The sequence below is a fragment of the Artemia sp. Qi Xiang Cuo genome, chromosome 3 (genome assembly GCF_049724085.1).
Source record: "Artemia sp. Qi Xiang Cuo chromosome 3, ASM4972408v1, whole genome shotgun sequence".
NCBI classification, from domain to species: domain Eukaryota; kingdom Metazoa; phylum Arthropoda; class Branchiopoda; order Anostraca; family Artemiidae; genus Artemia; species Artemia sp. Qi Xiang Cuo.
In genome coordinates, this window is record NC_142796.1 from 9,369,659 (window position 1) to 9,395,601 (window position 25,943).

A 25,943-nucleotide genomic window follows, 5' to 3' on the forward strand; every position below is an offset into this window, starting at 1 on the left:
TTTTGGAGAATATTTAGTTTGCTACAGTTCTGGAATCATGATTGGAAACTTGATTCTTATTATAAGCTTACTGTTTACATTCTCGTCAAAATTGATTAGTAATATTCTATTCTAGATAGTTGTAATATATTTACGTAACACCTTTATTTCCATCCATTCACACAAAAACCAATAAATCAAATAAAAAATCAAAAATACAATCAAGTTTTAAAACACTTCTCGTGAATATGTCTCGATTCTTAAACCACTTGTTTAAAGCAAATTTTAGCACCAATTGGCTAATCACTGACTCAATTAAAATATCTCAGCGCCGCCGATGAACCAATTATGCGCTAACTTGCAATGAAAGGGGAGGTAATCTGTCCTAAATACTTTCGTATATCTGGTAATATTTCTTGTTCTCACATGAAGATACAGCTGTGTGAACCTAGGTTAAGCAGTTTAAACTTTAGTTTTTCCATGTAAGTGAACGTTGAACTTCAAAGTCACTTCTTAGCCTTCATAATCGATTTAATGTTCGACTTGATATGTCTATTCTGACCTTTTAATTCACGATTGAAATTTTTAATGAAAATAGTTTCTGCGCTTCAAGTCATAAACATTTCCCTTGTCCTTTGTTCTTTAAGTTTAAAGAAGTTTTATTGCTCGGACTTTTGGCCTTAAGCTTCCACGTTGTGATTACGCTTTTAATATTAAGGAATCCGAGTTTTTTAATTTAAGGGATTTTGTTTTTCCTTAGAAACAGTTGTTTAAGTTCAAGATTGGACCTAGATTAGGGAAGTAAGAAATTTAAACCAGTTACTGCAAATGAGAACAAAAATCCAATTCTAATTTTTTTATTATATTTTTCTCTTTTAATTTTCTCTCTTGTGGTATATGATATGCTAAAATTCTGTTCGTTTTTCCTCGTTTTTATTTCAAATTTTTATAGAGTTTAATCCAACGACCTGGATAAAAAAAAATTGGAAAATTGGAAAATGATATATAGAAGTTTCTGTTGCTCTTCACGACCCTGTACTTTTTTTTTTTCAAAACTACGCATCACTAAAACAAACCAGGATTTTTAAAAAGTTTGTTACGAAACTACTTTGAATAGTCTCGTTATGATGGAATAGCCTGTCCTTTTCTTGCTAAAAGAAAAAAAAAATATGAAAAGAAACAACTTTTGAAAATCCGACACTTTATATAGAATAGCTACTCTTTCTTATCTCTATGAAATGTCTATTAAAGCTTTTAGATGTACTTCTGTAAAGATTTGAAGGATCAAACTAAGAAAGCGTCACAGGGACAAAAATCCATTTGAAACTTTATCAAACAGTTTGTGGAACTCTAAAAAACTCTAAAAACCGAAACTCTAAAAAACTGTATTTTGATTACAATGGACCCATCAAAAGAATTGAATTTTCATGCTGATTCCAAATATATAAAATTCATTAAGTTGAATGTTACCAATAAAAAATTGCGAGCCCTAGAAAATTTGCCTGATTTTTGTAAAAAGGGGGGGCACCCCCAAAAAGTCAATGGATCCTAATGAAAGTCACAGTATCAGATTCAGCGTATACGATAACCTTGCTATAGAGGTTTCAAGCTCCTATCTACAAAAACGTTGAATTTGTATCTTTTATCTTTTTTTAGATCATATTTTTTTTGCCCATGGGTGATCGTACGAACCAGTAGTCCTAGAGGATTGGGCCTCATTCTAACTGAAATAAAAGTTTCTAGTGCCCTTTTTAAGTGACAAAAAAGATCTAAGCGAAACTAGCCCCCCCCCCTCCCGCGCTTCGTTTTTTCCCAAAGACATCTGATCAGAATTTTGAGATAGCCATTTGATTCAGTATAGTTGGAAGTTCCAATAATTATACCTGTGAAGATGTAATGACCCCCAGAGTCCCTGGAAAAAGGGCTTTAGGTACACAATTTGCCAATTGTCCACATATAGTATTTGTTATTGGGAAATATACGGATTGTTTTTTTTTGGGGGGGGTGGGGATTTTCCGCTGGGAGAATTTTCAGTGGCTAGGAAAGTTTCTGTGTGGAGGGAATTTTGAAGCAGAAGTTTTACACGGAGGAGGGGATTTTATGGCGTGGTTTGAAAAAATTTTTGAAATTAAAAAAAAAAAAAAAAAAATTTCTTTTCCTGGTTATTTTATTCTATGTGCACTGCAATGCATTGTCAGAAACCGAAAGGCACTCTCAATTGCAGCTAGCCAGATTTTGTGAAATATGTATTTGTCAATCTTAGTCTTTGTCAATCGTGAACATATGCCTAAAGTTGTCATGTAGCAGTAGCCGCGTGCTTAGCTCTTGAAACATGAAGCGTTTTTTTTTTAATTATAACTATTACGGATGTATTGAAGATCGGTTTTTTTTTGCAACTACAAGATGCAGAATGAAAAATTCCGTTGAGTGCAAACCGCGCATGCACGGATGCGGTTCTAGGTGAAAAATCAGTTTCGGAAAATTTCAACTAAACGATACTTGCACACTAGCTGATCAGAGGCAACGCTATAGCGTTGGATATACTAAAGGCCATACGGCTACAATGTTTTATTATTTTTTTTCCCAGAGGCACTTCACATGGAAGGGGTTGTCGTATAAACTTCAAAGGGGGCTCATTCGATTGGAAATCGAGAGTTCTAGTGCCCTTTTTAAAAGTCAAAAGTGATTGGAAGGCAACTAACCCCCCTGTCACACCCACCTTTTCCCCAAATACATCCAATCAAAATTTTTTAGATAGCCATTTTGTTCTACATAGTTGATTTCCTAATAGAAATTATGTTTTTGAGGAGGACACTCCCCCCACAGCCCTTAGGGCACGGGTTGTAAGTTATGCCCTGGGGGCATATAAGGTTTTTTATAGAAAGCTTTGTCGTAGAAACTTAAAAAAGAACTCATTCGATTGGAAATTCAAAGGGCTAGTGCCCTTTTTAATGGTCGAAAGTGACTGGAGGGCAGCTAACCCCCCTGTCACACCCACCTTCTCCGTAAATACATCCAATCAACATAGTTGAAAAATCGAGAAACTAGGTCTTTGAGGATGACAACCCCCCCCCACGCCCGCAGGGGACGGGTTGTCCGTTATGACCGGGGGGCATATAATTTTTTTTATAGAAAGCGTTGTCGTAGAAACTTCAAAATGGGGTCCATCGATTGGAAATTTAAAAGGCTAGTGCCCTTATTAATAGTCGAAAGTGATTGGAAGGCAACTAACACCCCTTCCACGCCCACCATTTCCCCAAACACATCCAATCAAATTTTAAGCCGTTTTGTTCAACGTAGCTGAAAGTTCTGGAAATTATATCTTTGAGCAGGACACTCCGCTCACAGTCTTCAGGGCAAGGGTTTTAAGTTATGCCCTGGGGGCGTATATGGTTCTTTTGGAAGGGATACACATATAGACTTCAGAGAGGGCTCATTTGATTGTAAATTGAAAGTTCTAGTTTACTTGTGAAGTGTCAATAGAGATCAGTGGGTAACCAGCCCCCAGCCCCCCCCCCCCACGCTCTTTTTTCCTAAATGCTTAAAAATTTTGAGATCGCTATTTTATTAAAAATAGTTCAAAGATCATATAATAAAAACTCCGGTGTTGAAATAACCCCCCAGGGCCAGGGTGCAGGCGTTGTAAGTTATGCCCTGGGGGACTATATGGTTCTTTTGGAAGGGATGCTCGTATAAACTTCAAAGAGGGCTTATTTGACTGGAAATCGAAAGTTCCAGTTCACCTTTTAAAATTCAAAAGATATTGGAGGGTTTCTAGTCCCCCCCCCTTCACGCCCTTTTTTCCTCAAACCCATTTGATAAGAACTTTGAGACAGTCATTTAAAAAAAAAATAGTTCAAAGACCATATAACGAAAATTCCGGGGCGGACACAGCCCCCCAGGGCCCGAGGGCGGGCGTTGTAAGTTTTGCCCTGGGGGAATATATGGGTTTTTATGGAAGGGATGCTCGTAAAAACTTCATAGAGGGCCCATTTGATTGGAATTTGAAAGTTCTAGTTCAGTTTTTGAGAGTCAAAAGAGATTGGAGGGCAACTAGCCCCCCCCCCACGCCCCTTTTCCCCCAATTGCAACCGATAAAAATTTTGAGATAGCCATTAAGTTAAAAATTGTTTTAAAGTCAGGTAACAAAAACTCAGGTGTCGACACAGCCCCCCAGGGCCCGGGGGCAGGCGTTATAAGTTATACCCTGGGGTATACATGGTTCTTATGAAAAGGATGCTCGTATAAACTTCAGAGAGGGCTTATCTGATCAAAAAGAGATCCGACGGCAACTAGCCCCCCCCCCCTCCCACCCCGCCTTCTTTTTTTCAAACCCATCTGATGAAAATTTTGAGATAGAAATTTTGTTAAAAATAGTTCAAAGGTCGGATAAGAAAAACTCTGGTGTCAATACAACTCCCCAGGGCTCGGGGGAAGGTGTTCTAAGTTTTTCCCTAAAGGCATGTATGGTTCTTATGAAAGGGATGCTCGTATAAACTTCATAGAGGGCTCATTTGATTGGAAATTGAAAGTTCTAGTTCACTTTTTAGAGTCAAGAGATTTAAGGGCAACTAGCCCCCCCCCCCCCGCAATTTTTTCCCAACCCCAGCCGCAAAAAATGTTGATATAGCATTTTTTTTTTAATTTTTTAAAAAATTTTTTTAAAAAAACGCCGGTGTCAACACAACCCCCAAAGGCCCGAGGGGTAGGCGTTGTAAGTGTTGTCCAGGGGGCGTATAATAATAATAATAATAATAATTTATTATAAGCCAAAAAACAGGCCATACAGAACAGGTCTTAATTACACTCCACAAGAAAAATAACATAAATATCAAGTTTCACTCATTGATGTCAACGCTTCATTTAAATATTTATATAACTGCCTGATAGTCCTTTTTACAGTCGTGTTAAGGCTACCACGGAACACCCAGTTAACCCCCTCACAAAACATTTACCTCAAAATAGAAAGTTGCTGGCACTCGGTGAGAATATGGGCCACATCCTGAATACCTAGGTTACATCTGGGGCAAGAGTAATCTGCATCTGGGGCCACTCTTTTTCTTTCAAATACTCTTTTTCTATTTTTTAATGGCAGGCAATTTGCTCGGATCTGAAACCAAGTCCTCAATGTCTCCCCCAGTAATCCTAGTTTAAAACAATATTCAAATCCAAATATCTCTTTTACATGGGAATAAAACTTCAATGTTCCAGATGTTTTAACTGCATGGGTCCTCATTTGGACTTCCTGGTCTTTTATTCTTTCTATAATCATAGCCAAAAACGGCTCACCCTGATCTGAGGGTCCTAGCCCCTCATTCCAAATATAGGATAATCCTAATCCATCTAAAACATTTTTTATTTGATACGGCCACGATCTTTTACGTTTCGACTGTAGCATCTCCACATAAGCTGCTTTTGCTAACCTATCTTCTGGCAGACTTAGAACTTTTAGCCAGTACCGGATCATCTGTGCTAATCTAATCATTCTCAGCGAAAATATACCTAGGTCACCTTTTATTGCCGGATTGTGGGTCGTTACGTGAAGACCAATTAATGTTTTAAAGTGTTTCAGCTGAGTTGATTCCAATTGTGGTGCCGGGTCATGCCCCCAGAGTTCAGTTCCGTAATGGATAGTAGGTAAAACTTTAGAATTAAAATCATATTTATGCATTTTTAGATCTTTTATACTTAAATGCCTTGAATTACGTAAATGGTAGCTGAAATTGCTTTACCTTTCTTAGTCATCTGATTTACATGATCTTTCCATCCTGCTTTCGCTGAAAGTTTTACTCTTAAATATTTAAAAATTTCATTCTTTTTTATTTTTTCGCCTTTATAATAAAACTCTACTTTTTGGTCATCATTATTCACACGAATACCTCTAAAAACCACAATCTGAATTTTTTTTATATTCAACACTAGTTTCTTTCTATCTAAATATTCTTTTAATATACTCAATAAGATTTGGAGCTCCTCTGGTGACTCGCCTATCAACACCGCATCATCAGCAAAAAACAACAGAGATAACGTCAGGTTCCCTAGTGACACCGTAGGGGCCCATACCTTTTTAAAATGGTCAACAATATCATTTATATACAACGTGACAGAGGAGTCAGATCAAAACAAAAAGTACACCATTTGAACCGCCTTGTCCGAAACCTCTATAAAGGAAACTTACCGCCTTTTGGCTTGAATAACAAAGAAAATATATTGGCTTGAAAATCAAGCAAATTGACTTTTACCACGTTATTCTCCACAAACGGGATATTTTTTTCTCTTTTCATTTGTATCCAGAGATAGCTTGGCACTGGAACATCGTAGAGGGTTGTTCAATACCTCATTTTAAAGGAAATTAATTGGGTTAAAAACCTTTTGTAACTAAAAAAAATTATTTCTAAAAGAGAATAAATTTTTCCACCAAAAACTGCATTTTCGATGTCTTTTCACACTGCAGTCTTTCAAACATAATCGTATACCAGCGGTAAGATTTGAACCCACGCCTCCGAAGAGACTGGTGGCTAACACCAGTGGCTTGGACCACTCGGTCAGGTTGCCTCTCATAAATAAATATATATGTGAATCTGGGTTGCGGCAGTAGCTAGCAATCTAGTAAGAGACGATCAGTCCAATGCTAAGAAATATAACAAAACTCCTAAAAATAGAGTCAAATCAAAACAAAAGTATATCATTAGAATTACCTTGTCTGAAACCCTACTAGATAAATATTGAATGTCGTCATAGTTTTATATTAGAGCTATGACGTGAATAGAAAAACACGAAAATATATTGTTGTTTCTGAAGACGTCATGAAATAATATCATTGCGCTATGACGTCAATAAAATCATTACGCCGTGACGTCATAATTACTATATAAGAAGCGTCAGAACTGTAAATGTTCTCATTCATATTTACATAATGGTTTCAATCAAGCAAGCTGTACGCAAGTTGAAAAAACAGTACTACACAAACAACAGAGATAGTAACTTGAAAAGAAAAAAGCAAAGGTATTCAACCGACCAGGCGTATCGAGAAGTAATAATTGAGAGATCAAAACAAAACAGCAAGATGTGTTATCTCAATGATGAAGATTATAGACATGCAAAAATTGAGACAGCCAAACAAAAGTTCAAGGATAGTTATTACAATGATGAAGATTACCGCATCAAATATAAGAAAAACCAAAAGCAAAGGTATTCAACCGTCCAGGTGTATCGAGAAGTAAAAATTGAGACAGCCAAACAAAAGATCAAGGAGCGTTACTGGGGTGACAAAATCTATAATGAAAAAATATAATAAAGAACGAATATTTTACCGATTATCTACTAATAACCATATATGACGTAATAAGTGACATGACGTAATATCTAAAACCTATTGTGTACTAATAATAGTACAGAATAGGTTTATGACTTAATGAGCGACTTGACGTAAAAATTGAAAAAATTAATTTTTATTTTATTTTCGTTTTTAGTTCAGAATCGCTAAAGTTATAAACTGCAAAAATATTTATGGTGTCTGAACAATAGTTTTAATCTTTTAATTTAGACTAGAAAAATACCTGAAAATTTAAAAATTAGTTTAATTTTTTGTTAGGTTCTTGATACTTGATACGGGATATAAAAATTCAACTAATGGTTACATAATGGTACCCATTAAAAACAAAATTTTTGTGTTAAATAAGTAGTTTTTGTATCTTTTAAAAGAGCTTTACGGGGTTTGAGAGACTAGGTTGCCTGATTCCGCGTGGTTTTTCTTTACTTGGTGCCCATTAAAAACGAAATTTTTGTGTTAAATAAGTAGATCTTCTATGTTTTAAAAGAGCTTTACGGGGTTTTAGAGACTCGGTTGCCTGATTCCGTGTGTTTATTCGTCACTTGCTGAGCATTAAAAACAAATTTTTTTTGTTAAATAAGTAGTTCTTGTATCTTTTATAAGAGCTTTACGGGGTTCGAGAGACTCGGTTGCTTTGTATTTTCTATATTTTTCTTACAAGAAACGAGCTTTATGGGGTTTGAGAGACTCTGTTGCCTGATCCCATGTGGGTTTTCTTTACTTGGTGTACATTAAAAACGAATATTTTGTGTTAAATAATTAGTTTTTGTATCTTTCAAAATAGCTTTACGGGGTTAGAGAGACTCGGTTGCCTGATTCTTATGGTTTATCTTTACTTGATACCCATTAAAAACGAAATTTTTGTGTTAAATAAGTAGTTCTTGTATCTTTTAAAAGAGCTTTACGGGGTTTGAGAGACTCTGTTGCCTGATTCCGTGTGGTTTTTCTTTACTTGTGCCCATTAGAAACGAAATTTTTGTGTTAAATAAGTAGGTCTTGCATCTTTTAAAAGAGCTTTACGGGGTTTGAGAGACTCTGTTGCCTGATTCCGTGTGGTTTTTCTTTACTTGGTGCTCATTAAAATCGAAATTTTGGTGTTAAATAAGTAGTTCTTGTATCTTTTAAAAGAGCTTTACGGGGTTTAAGAGACTCGGTTGCATTGTATTTTCCATAGTTTTCTTACAAGAAACTAGAGTTTACGGCCAAAAACCCTTATTAGCTCAGATTTTATAGAAATGGTTTTATCTTTCGATCTGAAAATAGACTAAAGTTTCAGATTTGAACCAGAGAATTGTATTTTCCATAATTTTCTTACATCTTTGGAAATTATTAACGATAACAAACATGTTTTCGACCAGATGGGTTTTTGAAAGCACATTCAGCATGGCGTGCGCTATTTTTTTTTTTTTATCATGAACCCTTTAGAGACCAATTTGATAGCGGGTGTTTACAACTAAGGGGGAAACTTGCCCGACCAAAGAGTATTTATATTCTTCTCCCTTTTCATTCCTGCAATTTTTCAAAGCGGGTGTTTGCAACTAAGGGGAAACTGGCCTGAACAAAGAGTATTTATATTCTTGTCACTTTTCATTCCCCCAATTTTTCAAAGTGGGTGTTTACAACTAAGAGGAATGGCAGAAGTATGTATTAGCAACATTATATTGGAGGGCGAGATGCTAGTGAAAAACCCGTGTGGATGAGTTGAAATAAAAATTTTAATGAGAAATTACTGGAAAGTGTTTTGGGGGAGATGGGTTGATTGGCAGAAGGATGTATTAGTGAAGTTATAGTGGAGGGCGATTTGCTAGCGAAAAACCCATGTGGATGAGTTGAAATACATTTTTTTATAAGAAATGACAGAAAAGTGTTTGATTGGCAGAAGGATGTATTAGCGAAGTTATAGTGGAGGGCGAGTTGCTAGCGAAAAACCCGTGTGAATGAGTTGAAATAAAAAAAATTTAACAATAAATGACTGAAAAGGGTTTTGGGGGAGATGGGTTGATTGGCAGAAGGTTGTATTAGCGTAGTTATAGTGGAGGGCGAGTTGCTAGTGAAAAACCCGTGTGGATGAGTTGAAATAAAAAAATTTAACAAGAAATGGCTGAAAAGTGTTTTGGAGGTAGATGTGTTGATTGGCAGAAGGATGTATTAGCAAAGTTATAGTGGAGGGCGAGTTGCTAGCGTAAAATCTAAGCTAATAAGGGTTTTTTACCGTAAACTCTAGTTTTTTGTAAGAAAATTATGGAAAATACAATTCGTTGGTTCATAGGTGAAACGTAAGTCCAGGTATAGATCGAAAAATAAACTATTTCTGTAGAATCTGAGCTAATAAGGGTTTTTGACCATAAACTCTAGTTTCCTGTAAGAAAATTAGGGAAAACACAATTCTCTGGTTCAAATTTGAAACTTAAGTCCAGTTTTGGATACTCATAATAATGAGGACTGATGGTTCTAATTCAATATTTTTTTTTCATAAAAACAAGCTATTTTTTTTTTAACTTCGAAATTATTCAACTTTATTTTTTTTGTACGTATGTTAAAATGACAAAGTATGCTTACGGCTCTAACAATTGTACTCTGTGATTGGTCAGAGACACAATGTGGCTTTCCCACTGGTACTCTATGTCCGAATATCGACACTACCTAGTCTATTGCATGTATTAAATCAGTATTTTTTACGCTGTGGAACGATAATAACATAAGTCCTATCTTTTAAAAAAGTGAAGATGGAGCATTTTAATAAAGTGTGTTCACATATCAATGTTATTGTAGCATTGAATGCTGACAAGGAGAAGTATTTAAACTATGAAACAAGTAAAAATGGTAGCACTATTGGAAATGTATGTGTGCATTGTCATGACAGTAAGGAATTTAATTTCTTTGGAGTACAAAAAAAATTCAACTCTTCTTATGGTGGATATGCAAGAGTAGATATCCAGAGATGATAGCACTCAAATAAAATGCCAACATAAAAATAATAGTTGATGAAGAGGGACATCTTCTTGCCAGTGCTTGTGGTAACATGCTACCTCTTGTTGCACCCCATCGTCAACTTTCGGGTATCAACATTCAACGGAAGATCAAAAGAAGACATACATACTCTTCTACTAATATCATAAACCATATCTTATCGACGTGCTGAAACTTTTACCTTTGTAAAAATAATGTTGTAATAGATAATGAAATTGCCGGAAAAATAAAAAGGGTACTGGCAGAAAATATCCCTAAGGAATATAAAGATGAATCGAAGTGCCAGCATACGTCACTATCATTAATCAAACAATTAAGGAACCAAATAATAGCAAAGAAGCAGTACATATTGAACATGTGGATGACCCCCCACTAGAAATGTGTTCACATGTTAGTATTATTGTAACATTGAATGCTGACAGGGAGAAGTATTTAAACTATGAAACAAGTACAAGTGTTAGCACTATCGGAAACGTATGCGTGCGTTATCATGACACCATAGAATTAAATTTCTTTGGAGTACCAAAAAAATTCAATTATAAAAATGGTGGATATGCGAAAGTATTATTTCCAGAGAAATTAGTACTCAAAGAGAATGCCAACGTAAAAATAATAGTTGATGAAGAGGGGTATCTTCATGCTAGTGCTATAGGTAACATGCTGCCTATTGATAGAACCTTTCGTCGTATTAACGCTAATACTTTTCAGGTATTAGCATTCAAATGAAAGCAAAGAGGAAAAGAAAAGCCTACTCTGCTACTAATATCGTAAACCATATCTTGTCTACGCGCCAAAACGAGATATCCAAAAAGTTGGGTTGATCTAGGTTCACTTAGAGTGGCGCGCCACTCTAAGTGAACCTAGATCAACCCAACTTTTTGGATATATCTCTCACTATGACTCTGTTTGTGTGTCGTGTCTGTGCGTGTCTCGTCTCTATGTGTGTGTCATCTCTGTGGGTGTGTCGTCTCTATTTTTGTGTCTTCTCTGTGTGTTTGTCGTCTCTGTGCTTTTGTCGTCTCTTTGTGTGTTTCGTATCTGTGTGTGTGTGTGTGTCATCTCTTTGTGTGTGCTGTCTCTGTGTGTTTGTAGTCTCTGTGTGTGTGTGTGTGACGTCTCTCTCTCTATGTGTCTCGTCTCTGTGTGTTTGTCATCTCTGTGCGTGTGTCGTCTCTATTTGTAAGTCCTCACTTTGAGTTGGGTGTCTCTCTGTGTGTGTGACGTCTCTCTGTGTGTGTGTCGTCTGTGTGTGGGTGTTGTCTCTGTGTGTGTGTGTGTGTGTGTGTGTTGTCTCTGTGCGTGTGTCGTCTCTGTGTGTGTGTGTGTGTCATCTCTGTGTGTGTGTCGTCACTGTGTGTGTGTGTCGTCTCTGTGCATGTGTCTTCTCTCTGTGTGTTGTCATCTCTGTGTGTGTGTCGTCTCTGTGCGTGTGTCGTCGCTCTGTGTGTGTTGTCTTTGTGTGTGTGTTGTCTCTGTGCTTGTTGCCTTTGTGTGTGTGTCCTCTGTGCGTGTATCGTCTCTATGTGTGTTTCGTATCTGTGTGTTTGTGTGTGTCCTCTCTTTGTGTATGTGTAATCTCTATGTGTCTTTGTCGTTTCTATGTGTGTGTGTGTGTGTCTCTTCTCTCTGTGTGTGTGTCATCTCTGTGTGTGTGTGTCGTCTCTGTGTGTGTGTCGTCTCTGTGCGTGTGTCTTCTCTGTGTGTTTGTCGTCTCTGTGCGTGTGTCGTCGCTATGTGTTTGTCGTCTGTGTGTGTGTGTGTGTGGTGTCTCTGTGTGTGCGTGTCGTTCTCTGCGCTTGTTGCCTTTGTGTGTGTGTCCTCTCTGTGCGTGTATCGTCTCTGTGTGTGTTTCGTATCTGTGTGTGTGTCATCTCTTTGTATGTGTGTCGTATCTATGTGTGTTTGTCGTTTCTGTGTGTGTGTGTGTGTGTCTCGTCTCTATGTGTGTATGTGTGTCATCTCTGTGTGTAGTCTCTGTGTGTGTGTGTGTTTGTCGTGTCTGTGCGTGTGTCTTCTCTCTGTGTGTTGTCGTCTCTGTGTGTGTGTCGTCTCTGTGCGTGTCTCGTCTCTATGTGTGTGTCGTCTCTGTGTGTGTATGTGTATGTGTATGTGTGTGAGCCTGTGTGTGGGTTGTCTCTGCGTGCATGTAAATTTCTGTATGGTGTATCCAAGAGGTGAATTCAAGAAAGAGTTTATTACATACTTACTTACTTCCTTAGTTCCTTACTTACTTACTTACTTACTTACCTACAATTTTTTTCATTCTGATACCTAGATTTTGATAATGTTATCCCATGTGTCTGACAATAGATGTACGCAAATTCCTTTTCTTACATCGTCGATGTTTTAATAGACACTCTAAACGCTTGATATGTTAGCTTACTCTAAAAAATAATGAACATATAACAATGTAATATTTTTAATGAAATAATGTTATGTAGAATATTAATACAAAAATATATTATGATACATTATTAATATCAATGATTAACTTTGGACATTTTGAATCTGTTCCATAAAATAGTTCACCATGTTCTCTCTTGATATTGTAGTTATTATCTTCTCTTAGTTCGTAATCAGTAGAATAATCATTATTCCATTTTGAATCATACACAATTTTTACTGGTGTGTCATGAACAGGCTCAATATGCTTTTCATCTTTGGTATTATTTGATTCATTGACTGTTTGATCAATGTCAGTAACGTTTGCTGGTGCTTTGTTTTTCATCGTTTCATCTTTATATTCCATAGTGATTTTTTCAAACAATGCCCTTTTTATTTTTCTATCAATTTCAATGTCTATTATCACATTATTTTTCCACAGGTAACAGTTTCGGCACGTAGACAAGATATGGTTTACGATATTAGTAGCAGAGTAGGCCTTTCTTTTCCTCTTTGCTTTCATTTGAATGCTAATACCTGAAAGCCGACGAAAGGTTCTATCAATAGGTAGCATGTTACCTATAGCACTAGCATGAAGATACCCCTCTTCATCAACTATTATTTTTATGTTGGCATTCTCTTTGAGTACTAACATCTCTGGAAATGATACTTTCGCATATCAACTATTTGTATAATTGAATTTTTTTGGTACTCCAAAGAAATTTAATTCTATAGTGTCATGACAACGCACGCATACGTTTCCGATAGTGCTACCACTTGTACTTGTTTCATAGTTCAAATACTTCTCCTTGTCAGCATTCAATGTTACAATAATACTAGCATGTGAACACATTTCTAGTGGGGGGTCATCCACTTGTTCAATATTTACTTCATCTTTGCTATTATTTGGTTCATTAATTGTTTGATTAATGGTAGTGACGTTTGCTGGCACTTCGATTCATCTTTATATTCCTTAGTGATATTTTCTGCCAGTGCCCTTTTTATTTTTCCGGCAATTTCACTGTCTATTACAACATTATTTTTACAAAGGTAACAGTTTCGGCACGTCGATAAGATATGGTTTATGATATTAGTAGAAGAGTATGCCTGTCTTCTTTTGATCTTCCGTTGAATGCTAATACCCGAAAGTTGACGATGGGGTGCAACAAGAGGTAGCATGTTACCACAAGCACTGGCAAGAAGATGTCCCTCTTCATCAACTATTATTTTTATGTTGGCATTTTCTTTGAGTGCTATCATCTCTGGATATCTCGCTCTTGCATATCCACCATAAGAAGAGTTGAATTTTTTTGGTACTCCAAAGAAATTAAATTCCTTACTGTCATGACAATGCACACATACATTTCCGATAGTGCTACCATTTTTACTTGTTTCATAGTTTAAATACTTCTCCTTGTCAGCATGCTAGGCTACAATAACATTGACAAGTGAACACACTTTATTAAAATGCTCCATCTTCACTTCTTTATAAGATATAACTTATGTGTTTATCGTTCCACTGCGTAAAAAATACTGATTTAATACGTGCAATAGACTAGGTAGTGTCGATATCCGGACATAGAATACCAGTGGGAAAGCCACATTGTGTCTCTGACCAATCACAGAGTACAATTGTTAGAGCCGTAAGCATATTTTGTCAATTTAACATACGTACAAAAAAAATAAAGTTGAATAATTTCGAAGTTAAAAAAAATAGTTTGTTTTTATGAAAAAAAAATTGAATTAGAACCATAAGTCCTCATTATTATGAGTATCCAAAACTGGACTTAAGTTTCACATTTGAACCAGAGAATTGTATTTTCCATAATTTTCTTACAGGAAACTAGAGTTTATGGTCAAAAACCCTTATTAGCTCAGACTCTACAGAAATAGTTTATTTTTCGATCTATACCTGGACTCAAGTTTCACCTATGAACCAACGAATTGTATTTTCCATAATTTTCTTACAAAAAACAAGAGTTTACGGTCAAAAACCCTTATTAGCTTAAATTTTACGCTAGCAACTCGCCCTCCACTATAACTTCGCTAATACATCCTTCTGCCAATCAACCCATCTACCCCCAAAACACTTTTCAGCCATTTCTTGTTAAATTTTTTTATTTCAACTCATTAACACGGGTTTTTCACTAGCAACTCACCCTCCACTATAACTACGCTAATAAATCCTTCTGCCAATCAACCCATCTCCCCTAAAACCCTTTGCAATCATTTATTTTTAAAAGTTTTTTATTTCAACTCATTCACACGGGTTTTTCGTTAGCAACTCGCCCTCCACTATAACTTCGCTAATACATCCTTCTGCCAATCAAACACTTTTCAGTCATTTCTTGTTAAAAAAAAATTTATTTCAACTCATCCACATGGGTTTTTCGCTAGCAACTTGCCCTCCACTATAACCCTACTAATACATCCTTCTGCCAATCAACCCATCTCCCCCAAACCACTTTTCAGTCATTTCTCAATAAAATTTTTACTTCAACTCATCCACACGGGTTTTTCGCTAGCAACTCGCCCTCCACTATAACTTCACTAATACATCTTTCTGCCATTTCTCTTAGTTGTAAACACCCACTTTGAAAAATTGAGGGAACGAAAAGTGACAAGAATATAAATACTCTGGTCGGGCCAGTTTCCCCTTAGTTGTAAACACCCGCATTGAAAAATTGGGGGAACGAGAAGTGACAAGAATATAAAAACTCTTTGGTCGGGCAAGTTTCCCCCTTAGTTGTTAACACCCGCTATCAAATTGGTCTCTAAAGGGTTCATGATAAAAAAAAACAATAGCGCACGCCATGCTGAATGTGCTTTCAAAAACCCATCTGGTCGAAAACATGTTTGTTATCGTTAATCATTTCCAAAGATTTAAGAAAATTATGTAAAATACAATTCTCTGGTTCAAATCTGAAACTTCAGTCCATTTTTAGATCGAAAGATAAAACCATTTCTATAAAATCTGAGCTAATAAGGGGTTTTGGCCGTAAAATCTAGTTTCTTGTAAGAAAATTATGGAAAATGCAATTCAACCGAGTCTCTTAAACCCCGTGAAGCTCTTTTAAAAGATACAAGAACTACTTATTTAACACAAAAATTTCGTTTTTTATGAGCACCAAGTAAAGAAAAACCACACGGTTATCAGGCAACAGAGACTCTCAAACCCCGTAAAGCTCTTTTAAAAGATACAAGAACTACTTATTTAACAAAAAAATTTCGTTTTTAATTGGCAACAAGTAAATAAAAACAACACGGAATAAGGCAACAAAGTCTCTCAAACCCCTTAAAGCTCTTCTAAAAGATACAAGATCTAATTATTTAAAAAAAAAATTTCGTTTTTAATGGGCATCAAGTAAAGAAAAACCATACGGAATCAGTCAACCGAGTCTCTCAAACCCCGTAAAGCTCTTTTAAAAGATACAAGAACTACTTATTTAACGCAAAAATTTTGTTTTTAATGGGCACCAAGTAAAGAAAAACTACACGGAATCAGGCAACCGAGTCTCTCAAACCCCATAAAGCTCGTTTTTTGTAAGAAAATTATGGAAAATACAATGCAACCGAGTCTCTCAAACCCCGTAAAGGGCTTTTAAAAGATACAAGAACTACTTATTTAAAACAAAAATTTTTTTTTTAATGGGCAGCAAATAAAGAAGAACCACACGGAATCAGGCAACAGAGTCTCTCACGCCCCGTAAAGCTATTTTAAAAGATACAAAAACCAATTATTTAAAACAAAAATTTCATTTTTAATGGTCCCCAAGTAAATAAAAACCACGCGGAATCAGGCAACCAAGTCTATCGAACCCCGTAAAGCTCTTTTAAAAGATACAAAAAATACTAATTTAACACAAAAATTTTGTTTTTAATGGGTATCAAGTAAAGAAAAACCACACGGAATCAGGCAACAGAGTCTCTCAAACCCCATAAAGCTCTTTTAAAAGATACAAGAACTACTTATTTACAACAAAAATTTCGTTTTTAATAAGCACTTAGTAAAGAAAAACCACACAGAATCAGGCAACAGAGTCTCTCAAACCCCTTAAAGCTCTTTTAAAAGATACAAGAACTACTTATTTAACACATAAATTTCGTTTTTAATAGGCACCAAGTAAAGAAAAACCACACAGAATCAGGCAACAGAGTCTCTCAAATCCCTTAAAGCTCTTTTAACAGATTCAAAAACTACTTATTTAACACAAAAACTTCGTTTTTAATGAGCACTAAGTAAAGAAAAACCACACTGAATCAGGAAACTGAGTCTCTCAAACCCCTTAAAGCTATTTTAAAAGATAAAAGAACTACTTATTTAACAAAAAAATTTTTTTTTTAATGGGCAACAAGTAAAGCAAAACCACACGGAAAAGCCCTTATAATAGCATAGGAAGGAACATAAGCTCCTGGAATAGCATAGGAAGGGAATATAAACCCTTATAATAGCATGGGAGGGAACATAAGCCCTTAAAATAGCTTGGGAATTCCTATACACGCAAGCATATAACATGGGAATTCCTATACACGCAAACAAATAACATGGGAATTCCTATACACGCAAGCAAATAACATGGGAATTCATATACACGCAAGCAAATAACATGGGAATTCCTATACATGCAAGCAAATAACAAGGGAATTCCTAAACACGCAAGCAAATAACATGGGTATTCCTATACATGCAGGCAAATAACATGGGAATTCCTATCTGACACAGATTTACCCTAAAAGGCATCTTATTTCTATGTTAGAGATGAATAAAGTTCTTTAGCAATTGATATGTAAAAATATGTCACGAGATGAAATCGAATTAGCATGTATATTTGGACTAATGAGATGCGAGTCTCTTCTAGGTGTGAGAAAATTACGTCTAAATCACCGGCAGTTTCTCGTTTACATGTGGTATTTATTTAATATTTACAAATTGAAAAGTAGTTTGGCCTAATAAATTATTTGACAAAAAATTCTGTATTTTTAGAACAAACATAGTTTTTAAAACATATTATTAAAAACAAAACTATGAGTTGCCCCCCTTCTTGCCTCAAGACTGCATTCTATTATATTTTATTGTTATTATATATTGTATTTATTATGTTATTTTATAAAATTTTATCTTTGATAGAGGTACTAAATGACGTTTTAGTCAGGGTCAAGGCTAAAGATGCAAATTACACCTCTCTAGGTTTTTATGGTGAATCGCATTTTTTGACACAAGTACTTATGTGGGTGAATAATTTCACCCACACGAGACGCTAAGGCTCGAATGTTTTCGCTTCATGTTTATAACCATTACCTTTAAAAAAGTTAGAGCAGAGAAAAAGAAGCTAAAATCTTTATATAAAAAGAGAAAGAAAAAACCAAAGTGTCTGTAACACTTACAGAATTTGTCGCAAAGCTCAGACACATGTGCAGTAGTATTTTCAATGGGAGGGGAGGGGTTACTATGAAAAAAAAAATTAATGTCAGTTTGATAATTTGAACCAGAAGTGTCCGGTAGTTTGGAAAAATGTAGGATTTCAGGGTTCCAGGCCTCGAAGTTTTTCCAGTTGTAGTATATTTATATTTTATTTACAAATGAAAAGTAGTTTGGTCTAATAAATTATTTAAGAAAAACTTCGGTATTTTTAGAACAAACATAGTTTTTAAAACACATTATTAAAAACAAAACTATGAGTTGCCCCCCTTCTTGCCTCAAGACTGCATTCTATTATATTTTATTGTTATTATATATTATATTTATTATGTTATTATATCGTATATTTCATCTTTGATAGAGGCACTAAATGCCAGTTTTAGTCAGGATTCAGGATAAATATGCAAATTACCCCTCCCTAAGTTTCATGTACGGTGAGCCAAAATCAAAAGCTGCATTAATTCAAAGACGATCAGAAATTAAATAAAAAAAACTAAGTTTTTTTTAGCTGAAAGTAACAGAAATTACTCCGTATATGAAAGGAACCGTCCCCTCATCAACGCCTCGCTCTCATCGCCAAAGTTTTTTATTGTTTTCAAAAATAAAGTTGTGAGCCAGAGTCAAACTGGAGCGTAAAGAGCGAGGCGTCGAGGAGGGGACAGCCCCTTTCATATATGGAATAATTTCTGTTCGTTTTAAGTTTTAATATCACTCCTGACTTTCAGTAAAAAAAACTTTTTTTATTTAATTAAATAATGAGTGTTTTGAATTTGTATTGGTATAATTGATTATTTCACTATGACACAAAGTCTGCTGTGTGTCTGCACTATGACACACAGTATCCTTCAGTCTGCTGACGACCGATAAACCACGAGCCCTCAAAAAAAAGAAAAAAGTAGACAGATCAGTGCTACCCATGCAAAAAAGCAATTTCCTATAGTGTTCAAGATAGGGGACAGTAATTTCCCTTAAGTAGGTTTTTGATTGTTGATTCCTATGGTATACTTTTCATTTTCATCTGCCGTTTTCGAGGGATGGCATGCTTGTCATTCAACAGGCTCTGTGGCCAAATTGAAAAAAATATGGCATATTTTTTAAAAAGACCTTTTCAACCTTACTTGATGCTTGAGAATGCTTAAACAAGCTACAATTCTTACCCCTCCCCCTCGATTAAGAAAGATATCATGGAAAATAGAATATAAATAAAAAAATCTGATTATGTATTTTTAGTAACCTCTTCGACGAGGAACGTTTTAGAAAACTTAAAATTTTAGGCTGTCGTTTTGACGCTGTTAAACAATTTAAAATATAGTATACAATCCCTCACCTAAAAATGAGAAATATCACTGAAATTCATGAAATGAGAAATAGCAACTGAAAATTTGAATAATTTTTTTCTGTGTATTTTCGTGCATTTTTCGACGACGAGACGGTTAGATAGCTTATAATTTTAGGACTTATCTATTCAATGTTTTATTTTCTTCGTTTCTTTTTCAGGTGCTGGCGATCAGTCTATTTGCCACTTATTTCCTATGATTTGAGTTATAGAAGGCTTCAATTAAACACAATCACAGGAAATAATAGCATAGACTACTTGGAACTACTAAATTTCACTGAACATAATCACTACTACTGGACATAATTCCCAGCAAAATCTTCAAAATTCGCTTCACAAGAACAAGAATCAGCTCCACCTACTTTTTTTTAGACCCTTTTTTAGTAAATATTTGGAAAATTACATGCGTATGAACTTATTGGCTCCGCAGGCAAAGCGCTTTTACTGCTAAAAAGGGCCGTGTTTTTTACGTCATCTTTCAATCTATGATGCAAGTGGCCGGGCATAAGTTTCTTATTTGGGTGATCCTGTTCTAGAAGTTAAAATGGCCTGAAAATGAACAGACGTTTTTTTCTTATCCATTTTAAACTTATATTCTTAATTCCCTGGATCTAGGGACCCCGACACACAATAGCTAATTAAAAAAAATTATGTTCCCCCAAAGAAGGCCAAATTTTTCTTCTAAGCAGCTTGGAGCAATTTACCCACTCAAGTTCATGGACCAAGGGGGCAATAGTGTAGAGAAAACGAGTCAGGTCCAAGGGTCATCTAAAAATGAGCCAGACATCTTAGGTTTGAATGGTTTGAAACTTATTATTAAAATTCATTGTAACTAAGATTATTTTGAAAGTTTGAAAATTAATAGCTTAATCAGTAATGTTATTACACCTCCAGGTTCCTCTATTTCATCATCCTTATTTAAGGAAAGGGAATTAAAAGCTTTTAGATAAAAATAAAACACCGACGAAACTAGTAATTATATCCAAGAAAAAAACAACTGAATCGGTGGATTACCAATTAGTAAAATACTGGGACAGGACACTTCGGTTGAGCAAGACAGTTCAACTGTGACAACTCAGAAGGTGTTAATCCAACTCAGAAGGTGTTAATCCAACTCAGACAACTCTGAAAGCGACCTAGATAATATACTGCCTTCCTTTAATGGATACTTTCAACTATAGGGTAGAAAGTCACCATTGACAAGCATATTGAGAGTTCATCAGTCTTTATTGAGAGTTCATACTGTTAACACCTCTGTTAGATGTAGTCTGGATATAGTCTCATTATACAGTAAGACTCAATTGTGATTCCCCATGGACTTTTCATAATCAGCCTTGAATTTGAACTTGGATTATTTAGCTATTTTATAGTGTAGATTATTCCCAACCAGATTCCCATGAGACTTTTTTATAACCAGTCTATCTGTGATTAATTCAGTGACTTTCACCTAATAAAGGAAATCTCATTGATTCAGTGACCTTGAAAACAATTTCTCGGACTACAAAAATGTGACGTCACTGCCTGCTTGATTGGATTGAGTTTATATTGGCGTCGGTTTTTGGCATTGTAACTAGTTTAGACTTTACGCTAGCAACTCGTCCTCCACTATAACTTCGCTAATACATCCTTCTGCCAATCAACCCATCTACCCCCAAAACACTTTTCAGCCATTTCTTGTTAAATTTTTTTATTTCAACTCATCCACACGGGTTTTTCGCTAGCAACTCGCCCTCCACTATAACTACGCTAATACATCCTTCTGCCAATCAACCCATTTCCCCCAAAACCCTTTTCAGTCATTTATTGTTAAAAATTTTTTATTTCAACTCATTCACACGGGTTTTTCGCTAGCAACTCACCCTCCACTATAACTTCGCTAATACATCCTTCTGCCAATCAAACGCTTTTCAGCCATTTCTTATTAAAACAAATCTATTTCAACTCATCCACATGGGTTTTTCGCTAGCAACTCGCCCTCCACTATAACTTCACTAATACACCCTTCTGCCAATCAACCCGTCTCCCCCAAAACACTTTCAAGTCTTTTATCATTAAAATTTTTATTTCAACTCATAAACACGGGTTTTCCGCTAGCAACTCACCCTCCACTATAACTTCGCTAATACATCCTTCTGCCATTCCTCTTAGTTGTAAACACCCACTTTGAAAAATTGGGGGAACGAAAAGTGACAAGAATATAAATACTCTTTGTTCTGGCCAGTTTTCCCTTAGTTGTAAACACCCGCTTTGAAAAATTGGGGGAACGAAAAGTGACAAGAATATAAATACTCTTTGGTCGGGCCAGTTTCCCCCTTAGTTGTAAACACCCGCTATCAAATTGGTCTCTAAAGGGTTTATGATAAAAAATAGCGCACGCCATGCTGAATGTGCTTTCAAAAACCCATCTGGTCGAAAACATGTTTGTTATCGTTAATGATTTTCAAAGATGTAAGAAAATTATGGAAAATACAATTCTCTGGTTCAAATCTGAAACTTTAGTCTATTTTCAGATCGAAAAATAAAACCATTTCTATAAAATCTGAGCTAATAAGGGTTTTTGGCCGTAAACTCTAGTTTCTTGTAAGAAAATTATGGAAAATACAATGCAACCGAGTCTCTCAAACCCCGTAAAGCTCATTTAAAAGATACAAGAACTACTTATTTAACACGAATATTTCGTTTTTAATGAGCACTAAGTAAAGAAAAACCATACGGAATCAGGCAACAGAGTCTCTCAAACCCCGTAAAGCTCTTTTAAAAGATACAAGACCTACTTATTTAACACAAAAGTTTCGTTTTTAATGGGCACCAAGTAAAGAAAAACCACACGGAATCAGGCAACAGAGTCTTTCAAACCCCGTAAAGCTCTTTTAAAAGATACAAGAACTACTTATTTAACACAAAAATTTCGTTTTTAATGGGTATCAAGTAAAGATAAACCATACGGAATCAGGCAACCGAGTCTCTCTAACCCCGTGAAGCTCTTTTAAAAGATACAAGAACTACTTATTTAACACAAAAATTTTGTTTTTAATGGGCACCAAGTAAAGAAAAACCACACGGAATCAGGCAACCGAGTCCTCTCAAACCCCATAAAGCTCGTTTCTTGTAATAAAATTATGGAAAATACAATGCAACAGAGTCTCTCAAACCCCGTAAAGCTCTTTTAAAAGATACAAGAACTACTTTTTTAACAAAAAAATTTCGTTTTTAATGTGCACCAAGTAAAGAAAAACCACACGGAATCAGGCAACAAAGTCTCTCAAACCCCTTAAAGCTCTTTTAAAAGATACAAGAACTAATTATTTAACACAAAAATTTTGTTTTTAATGGGCAGCAAGTAAAGAAAAACCACATGGAATCAGGCAACCGAGTCTCTCAAACCCCATAAAGCTCTTTTAAAAGATACAAGAACTACTTATTTAAAAAAAAAATTTTGTTTTTAATGGGTGTCAAGTAAAGAAAAACCACACAGAATCAGGCAACAGAGTCTCTCAAACCCCTTAAAGCTCTTTTAAAAGATACAAAAACTACTTATTTAACACAAAAACTTCGTTTTTAATGAGCACTAAGTAAAGAAAAACCACACGGAATCAGGCAACTGAGTCTCTCAAACCCCTTAAAGCTTTTTTAAAAGATACAAGAACTAATTATTTAACACAAAAATTTCGATTTTAATGGGCACCAAGTAAAGAAAAACCATACGGAATCAGGCAACTGAGTCTCAAATCCCTAAAAGCTATTTTAACAGATACGAAAACTACTTATTTAACACAAAAATTTTGTTTTTAATGGGCACCAAGTAAAGAAAAACCACACGGAAAAGCCCTTACAATAGCATAGGAAGGAACATAAGCTCCTGGAATAGCATAGGAAGGGAATATAAACCCTTATAATAGCATGGGAGGGGACACAAGCCCTTAAAATAGCATGGGAATTCCTATACATGCAAGCAAATACCGTGGGAATTCATAAACACGCAATCAAATAACATGGGATTGACTATACATGCAAGCAAAATAACAAGGTAATTCATATACACGCAAGCAAATAACATGGGAATTCCTATACACGCAAGCAAATAACATGGGAATTCCTATACATGCAAGCAAATAACATGGGAATTCCTATCTGACACGGATTTACCCTAAAAGGCATCTGATTTCTATGTTTGAGATGAATAAAGTTCTTTAGCAATTGACTTGTAAAAATATGTCACGAGATGAAATCGAATTAGCATGTATATTTGGACTAATGAGATGCGAGTCTCTTCTAGGTGTGGGAAAAATATGTCTAAATCACCGGCAGTTTCTCGTTTACATGTGATATCTATCTAATATTCTAATTTAAGGAAAATTGTTACTTGTCATTCGTGAAGATGCAAAGTATAAGGCCATGTGAGAGGATACTCACTCTCTTTGAAAAGATGTATACGTCCAGTCAAATAGTAGATAGATTCCTAGGACCGAACGCAAATAGCACCGGAAGGAACGTAAAGGCGGCAAAGTATAAGGCCATGTGAGAGGATACTCACTCTCTTTGAAAATGTGTATACGTCCCGCCAAATAGTATAGAAATTCCTAGGGGCGCAAGCAAATTCCATATGTACTATCTACTGATAGGCTAGAGATTTATTTTATAAATGCTAAGTGCGTTTTCTTAGGGCCAATATCCACCGCCCACCCCCACCCCACTATTTTATGACTTGACCATATTGTTCTGACTAATCTTCGAGGAATTCATCGGATCAAGGGGCTTTACTTCTTGTCCTGAATTTGAATAATAGTAAATAACGAATGACATTAATAATTTGACTAATAATAATAACGGAATTTGCACTTCATTGCAAAGTGCAAATGCCAGTATATTGGCCTGACATTCAGAAGACATATCTTTATCTAATTTTCAGTTTTAATTTTATTTAATTTTAAATTTTCCGTTTCGCTTCCAGTTTAACTACATGGTATCCCTGTACCGTCGGGACAAGTGTGCATAGTAAAAAAAACCAATATGCTTTTGAAAAGAGAATAAAACAAAAAATCTATTTTTTTTGCTTTTATTAATAAGTTTCCTTCTGCGAAGCCTTCACACAGGAATGTAACCCACCCCTTTACTGTTTAGCCAAAACAATTGATGCCATTCCTGGATCAGGGTCAAATTACTTTATTTTGGAAAACTTTTTGTCATAAACTCTTAGTTTGTACGGGCTGCAGTTCACCCTTTGCTGGGTACAAGTATGCAGGAAGAATAATTTATGCAATAGATGGCATATGAATTCCTTACTATTGAGAAAGATCTTTCCATTATATTCTTCCTATTCTTCCATCCTATTTTTCCTCAAATTAATTTCTTTTGGAAAACTTTTGTCATAAACTCTTAGTTTGTGCGGGCTGCAGTTCACCCTCTGCTGGGTACAAGTATGCAGAAAGAATAATTTATGCAATAGATGGCATATGAATTCCTTACTATTGAGAAAGATATTTCCATTATATTCTTCCTATTATTCCATCCTATTTTTCCATTCGATTTTTCCTCAAATTAATTTCTTTTGGAAAACTTTTGTCATAAACTCTTAGTTTGTGCGGGCTGCAGTTCACCCTCTGCTGGGTACAAGTATGCAGCAAGAATAATTTATGCACTGGATGACACATGAATTCCTTACTATTGAGAAATATTTTTTCATTATATTCTTTCTATTAGAAAGCGTTGAGACTCGCCTTTTCTGACAAAAAAATTGAGGAATCAAATAGAAAAATATTTATGAAACTAGATTATTATACATTCATGTATTCTTTCCGATTAAGAAGAAATTTTTCCCATTGTATCAGTCTGAGTCTGATCTACTACCTAACACTTTCTAATAAGACTGATACAATGGGAAAAATTTCTTCTTAAACGGAAAGAATACATGAATGTATAATAATCTAGTTTCATACCATTACCTTTACCTTTAACCATTACCTTTAAAAAAATCAGAGCAGAGAAAAAGAAGCTAAAATCTTTATATAAAAAGAGAAAGAAAAAAACAAGTGTCTGTAACACTTACAGAATTTGTCGCAAAGCTCAGACACGTGTGCGGTAGTATTTTTCAAGGGGAGGGGAAAGGGGTGGATAATATGAAAAAAAATTAATTTCAGTTTGATAACTTGAACCAGAAGTGCCCGGAAGTTTGGTAAAATGTAAGATTTCAGGGTTCCAGGCCCCGAACTTTTTCCAGTTGTCATATAATTCTATTTTATTTACAAATTGAAAAATAGTTTGGTCTAATAAATTATTTGACAAAAAATTCTGTATTTTTAGAACAAACATAGTTTTTAAAACATATTATTAAAAAAAAAACTATGAGTTGCCCCCCTTCTTGCCTCAAGACTGCATTCTATTATATCTTATTGTTATTATATATTGTATTTATTATGTTATTTTATCAAATTTTATATTTTATATAGGTACTAAAATCCGTTTTATTCAGGGTCTAGGATAAATATGAAAATTACACCTCTCTAGGTTTTTATGGTGAATCGCAT

General features: G+C 35.3%; 1 protein-coding gene and 1 long non-coding RNA gene across 2 annotated transcripts in view; one reads left to right on the forward strand and one right to left on the reverse strand.

The window, feature by feature from the left end:
• The window catches only part of LOC148953736 (uncharacterized), a 41,781-nt gene extending 21,944 nt beyond the window's left edge, over positions 1–19,837 (forward strand). Inside the window, exon 3 of the long non-coding RNA XR_016141550.1 lies at positions 19,581–19,837. This is a non-coding gene — a long non-coding RNA (uncharacterized LOC148953736). The remainder of the gene's footprint in view (positions 1–19,580) is intronic.
• The window catches only part of LOC148953732 (uncharacterized), a 387,433-nt gene that overhangs the window by 268,673 nt on the left and 92,817 nt on the right, over positions 1–25,943 (reverse strand). The window lies entirely within an intron of this gene.